Below are 6,466 nucleotides of genomic sequence, written 5' to 3'. Positions count from 1 at the left end.
TGAGGTATCCCATCTAGGCCTCTAAGTTGGCAACGTCAAACGACCAAATGGGTCTCCTGATGGTAAGAGATCACCACCGCCCATAAACATTTGCAACACCAGGGGTATAGCAGACGCGTTGCCAACCTAGATGCCTAAGATGGGATACCTCACTTGCCAGTAATTTCACCGGCTGTCTCACTCTCCACGCCGAAACACAACAATGCAAGCACTGCTGCTTCACGGCAGGATTAGCGAGCAAGATGGTGGTAGCAATCCGGGCGGACCTTGCACAAGGTCCTACCACCTGCAAAACTACACAGACTACTACAAAATACAAACTACAAACAACTACTCGTAAGAGGTCAAATAGGTTCTTTCAACGCGCTACATAAGTACATTGGGCAACTGACTTGTTTACGCAGATTGTTCTCTACGGATCTAGTGAATGCTTAATGTTTTCTCATTGTATTTTGTCGGAAAAGTTGTATTTATCTTGCTATCTCAACTAGCTTACTGAAGTTTACTGAAGCTACATTTTGAAATAAAATGGCAAAACATTATTCACTGCATCTCTATATAAATTAATAAAGAAATTAATTACAAAACAATAGCTGGTGCACGCGGCCTCGCCCCCGGTGTAGTTTTTTTTTAAATTTCTACATCATCTTTTATAAGAACTTTTTCCTGACAATAGCAAACACAACAAAAAAAGAATTAGCGAAATCGGCCCAGCCGTTCACGCGTGATGCCGTGACCAAGGGAAATAGGGATTCATTTTTATATATAAAAAAAGATTACGTCTAATCTAACATCTAATTCGGACCGGGAGACGAGCTGTCGGTAGGCCTCCAACAAGATGGAGTGACGACTTGGTTAAGATCGCGGGATCGCGGTGGATGCGGAAAGCACAAGACCGGTCTGAGTGGAGAGCCTTGGGGGAGGCCTATGTCCAGCAGCAGTGGACGTCTTTCGGCTGACATGATGATGATGAAGAAGACTTGTTTTTTTTTTAAATATGGCTTTGTCCATTGGAGTGACTGTTTTGCCAACCAGTTGTCTAGTAGGTTTTGCCGTTGTACGGTAAAAAAATTAAAGTAAACGAAATATGAGAGTAATGGTCTTAAATAGATAATTAAAGACGTAATGGTGGATGGATGAATGAAAATGAAAATGAAAAAAGTGTATTGCTTTAAATAATACATTGTTACAATAGAACAAGGTTGGGGCCACCTTTTAAGCAAAACAATGCTTGTGCCAAGGGACCCGCTCATCCACAGGGTATAATGGATATAAACCAATTATAAAATTATAAAACTACAGTTATCTTAATATTAGATAAGCACGAATGAATCAAAGCGCGAATCCCCATCTAACCTCTTTATTGCTTGCAATATAGGTACCTACGTTTGATGACGTCGCAAGGTACGTCAAATGAAACGCATTAGCAAAGCAATAAAAAACTTGTTCCTAAAAACCTTTTGTTTAACCGTTTTATTATGCAAGCAGCAAGATTTTTGATTTTTATAGGTATATGACCTGTAGCCATCATAAACAAGTTTTTAGCATATTTTACTCGACGGAAGCTATTTTATTGATGGTATTTGATTACTGGTAGGTATTATACTAAAACTGGAATTCAAGACCACAAAATCTACGACAGATATGTCTGTCAAATCTGTCAATGTCACTTCTGTCACTGTTAAATAAACTTTTCAGGTTTCGCCAACCTTTTTTAATTGCTCTCGTGTCTGACATTTTTTAATGCGCAAGTTGTCGCCGCGTGGGTTCTGGAATTTTGCTATCAAGTTGCAAAAACTACAATCACCGTACAACGTGAAGAAGAAGAATATATTTATCTTTAATTTAACTGACATTGGCCTAAGCCTTAAGGCCGCCATTGAGAACTAACATTGAGACAATTTTATTCTAAGGAACATAAACAGGATAAGGTTGCGTTGTTCTACCACAGTGTAGTCCTGAATATTTATTTTACTTATTCCGTTTTTTTCGTATTTGTTTTTATGGCCGCAACAGAATACATTATCTGTGAAAATTGCAACTGCCATGGTTTATGTTATGAGATATAGCCTAATGACAGACGGACAACTGAGTCTTAGTAATAGGTTTTATCCATTGGGTGCAGAACTCTAAAAACAGCGCTCTAGTTAGTCTAGCACTTACAAACATACATAATACGAGACAAATGCTCTATGCAAGACATAAGAGGCCTTATATTAAATCACAGGAAAGGAATTTGAAAAGGTTAAATGAAATATTTTTTAACAGTTTTTTCTTTATTCAAACTCCTTATCTCCATCACTAATGTCCGAATTACTATCAATAATGTCGGAGTCTGATTCAGTTACATGAATAACTAATTTATCCACAACTCCAGTAATTAATCCGTCCAGTTTGCACATCTCATCTTCTACTTTTATGACGTGGTCTATACAAGACTGCCACCTTTGCGGTGTCACCTCCCGGAGGCCTTCATGAAATAACTCTCTGACCTCTGCCATTTTAAACGTCTTGTTATTTCAAATATTAGTTTGATTTTATCTTAATTGTAAATTATTGCACCAAATGTTTTGAATACCTGAAGTAATACAAGCACAATACCAGTTTTTCAACCAAAAATTACGAAATGTTTAAGTTTTTATTCAGGCGTCTAGTATTTATGCAAAAGTAAGTAAACAAAATTACTTCTTTAAATTATAGAATCGAAATTACTAATAAAAAGAATATTCTATCGTGTGCTTAAAAAAAGGAATGTACGTGTACACACATTTTATTTCATTGGCAACATTGTCGTACATTTTTTGGTCTTGAATTCCAGTTTTTAGTTTAGGTATAGGGCATTTTTCCAAAAAAATAGGTTTTCGGATCTCCGAATCTAAATTTTATTTATTTTATTGTTTTCAAAAAATCTTACTTCGCTGAGCTTATAAAATCAGATAATTTTAAGTGTAGAGCAACCTGGGGGCTACTACGAAATTCGAAAAGCGAAGTTCGTATCGTACAGTCCCTCTCACTCTCGTATTAAATAATATATTCACTTGTCAATGTCAATGCCATGCATGTCAAATAATAGTGCCCTTGTGTTGGCAGCGCTGATCATAATGGTCGCGTTCTAAGATACGGTCCGGTCGCACGCGCAGCGTACAATGACGGCCTCACGGTCCCGCCGGAAGACCAGCGCTGGCTCTCGAGCCAGCATTATGCTGAGGTGGGTCCGTTTCGTGACACTGTTTTCCCCGTCTGTCTGTCGTGTTTTAACCCTCGACACAAAAAGAGAGGTGTTATAAGTTTGACCGCTATGTGTGTCTGTCTGTGGCACTGTAGCTGTTAAACGGGTGGACCGATATGAATGCGGTTTTTTTATTTGAAAGCAGGTTTTCTAGCGATGGTTGTTAGACATATTTTATCAAAATCGGTTCAGCCGTTTCAAGATCTTTAGCTCTTTTGTTCGCTGCTGTAGGAATCTTAGACGCATAAAGGGTATTTACTTTACTTCCAAACATATTTGGGACCTAAAATTTGAAACACCCATATACTCGTATGCTATATAACTATGCAAGATTATGGAATTCTCGGCCTAATGCTGCAGCCAGGATATCCAGAACACTAGTAGGTAAACTTTAAAAAACCATAGCAGATATATCGTGTTTGGATTCGTTTCGATCAGTATTTGATTCTACAAACAATGCAATGGTGGCAACAGGATGAGCTGATGCTGCAGCCAGGATATCCAACACACTAGTAAACTTTTAAAATAAATAATATATCAAAGTTAAATAAAAAAGATTGGTTTTTAGGAATCTTTTTGTATTTTTTATTTCAATTCCAAATTTTTACTTTTACGGTCATCCCGTAAAACCTAAATTGAAAATACAAACTGAAATATAGATGCACAGAAAAACCAGAAAAGTAAGACCAACACTGGGAATCGAACCCAGGTCCTCGGTATTCCGTACCGCGAGCTATACCGCTACACCACTGTTGGTCAACGGCAAAGTACTAATTTCCCCTATGCACCACATATCTCAGCTTGTTTGTTTCTTATTTAGCCACTTAAGCAGTGACTCTAGTGAGTTTAGTGAGTCGCTAACCCCCGACATAAAAAACCCCTGCAAAAATAAAAATAAAAACGCCCGAAAAAAAACGCTGACAACTAAAAAGTAAAAAATAATTATGCACCACCTAGTTGTTGCCCGCGACTTCATCTGCGAAGAATTCGTTTATCCCTATCCCGCGGGGACTATGCTGATTTCCCGCAAAATTAGCCTAAGTTAATTTAGTATAAGTATCTAGTAATATTTTTTTATCTAAGCGTCGTCGGTGTCGGGATACCGCTAAGGTTATTATTTTTTTTTTTATTAGCCTATTTTTGTGTCCCACTGCTGGGCAAAGGCCTCTCCTCTCTTGCTCCACTCCTGCCTATCAAAGGCGAGCTCCCGCCATCCCACATTATACTTAATAAGCTAAGGTTAATACTTAAAAAAAAACAACATAATGTACTTTAGTTTCCTGTTAACCTTAGCGGTCTATATTATTATTATTACATGTATTATACATATATGTTGCAGGGACATGGTCAAATCAAAAATTTGAACAAATCTAAGGGATACTTATGATCAAATCACGCAGAATGTTCAAATGGGGGAATTCATTTTATCATTTCCTTACAAACAATCAGTCATCCCACCATCTTGCTCGCTAATTCTGCCGTGAAGCAGCAGTGCTTGCACTGTTGTGTTTCAGCGTGGAGAGTAAGACAGCCGGTGAAATAGCTGGCACTTGAGGTATTCCTTCTTTGGCCTCTAGGTTGGCAACGTATCTGCAATACCCAGGTGTTGCAGTTGACTATGGGCGGTGGTGATCTCTTACCATCAGGAGACCCACTTGCTCGTTTGCCATCCAGTCGAATAAAAAAAAAAAAAAAAGTCATTGGATCAAAAACCTAAACCTGTTCAGTGAAATGACAAAATCAGGTAAAAATGGCAACTCGTTTTTTCATTTTTCCTATTTCGAAGCTAGCTACCAAACCTTGACATGTAACTATCGTGACACTCACAGTGAAATAAAACCGGATAACTCATGTATGTCCTAAATCGAGTTCAGCTTTAGCTTAAAATGACGATGAAAACGTGGGTAGTTGTGTGCCAGTATTACTCGTAGTTTCGTGTCCGAGTAGTTGCGCGAGCAGAGCGTTGGCGCGCAGTGCGCGTTTTGCAGTAGCCTCCGTGTGCTCCGGGAGTAAGGGCTACGAATTAGCCAGAAACATGTCGAAACTCGATTTAAGACGTGATTTATCCAGTTTTATTTCACTATAAAATCTGGCTTCGAGATGGAACTAAGGATTCTCGTTTCATAGCCAGCTTCGAATCAGGAATATTTTTCCTGTTTCGAAGCTAGTTACCAAATCTGGCTTCGAGATAGAATTAAAGGGTAAAGTCCATGTTTATAAACTTTATTCGCTCCTCCGCGGTATTTCGCAAGGTAGGTTACCTATGCAAAATAACCGCGCTTGCGTTGAATATTTAACTACCTATTCACAAAATAAACACATTAACATGTAGTAAATTTTTCCATAACTTTGAGACACTGCGAAGCAATTCTATGGTGTGTGTAATTCCAATCCGCACTGGGCCCGCGTGCGAGCTACAAACAGCCTAAGACATAGAATAGTAATAGAATAGAAATTGTTAATTATAGAAAAGAAATATTTAATAATAGAATATAAATTGTTAATAATTCACTAGGTACAATGGCCAAATCAAATCCTGGCCTGACCTACGAATAAATACTAAGTCAGGAATTTATTGAATCAGGTTTTACTTTGCGGATGTCCATATCAATTAACTAAAAGAATTTCCTTGCTCACCCGCGACCTTACAATAGCTAAGCTTATGCAAAATATGCGTGTTCATGCAGTTCCTCCACCTCCACACTGTAGAACACACACAAATCACACAAACCCATCTATCACCACCACCATACTACACTGACGCGTTTCGAACTCAACCAGAGCTCATCTTTAGAGTGACACAACCGTACACCATATGGTTTATTAGTTCTTCTTCTTTCAAAATATGGCATTTCTGTCCTAATTAATAAGGACAATTTCGCCAGTGTCAAAGTAAACTCTCTTTGAGAGGCACGTTGTACGGTGGTTGTAGTTTTTGCAACTTGATAGTAAAATTCCAGAAACCACGTGGAGACAATTTGCGCATTAAAAAATGTCAGACACGAGAGCAATATAGAATTTTGTGATCACTGTTCACTGTTAAGGTTAATCGCCGCATAAAACACTATCAAAATTATACTTCAACTAGCCAAAGAAACAGGAATAGCAAAATTAGATATTGTCTACATCCGCCATGTTCGAATGCTACAAATCGAATCTGGTTTATTAGTTCGAGTTTGGTTAAACTGATTAAGTTTTGCCATACATGCTTCTGAGCCGATCGTTTAGTTGCTCTTC

This window comes from Choristoneura fumiferana, chromosome 14, assembly GCF_025370935.1.
Source record: "Choristoneura fumiferana chromosome 14, NRCan_CFum_1, whole genome shotgun sequence".
NCBI lineage: Eukaryota > Metazoa > Arthropoda > Insecta > Lepidoptera > Tortricidae > Choristoneura > Choristoneura fumiferana.
The sequence above is the reverse complement of the archived record's forward strand: the minus strand, read 5'-3'. Positions refer to the sequence as shown.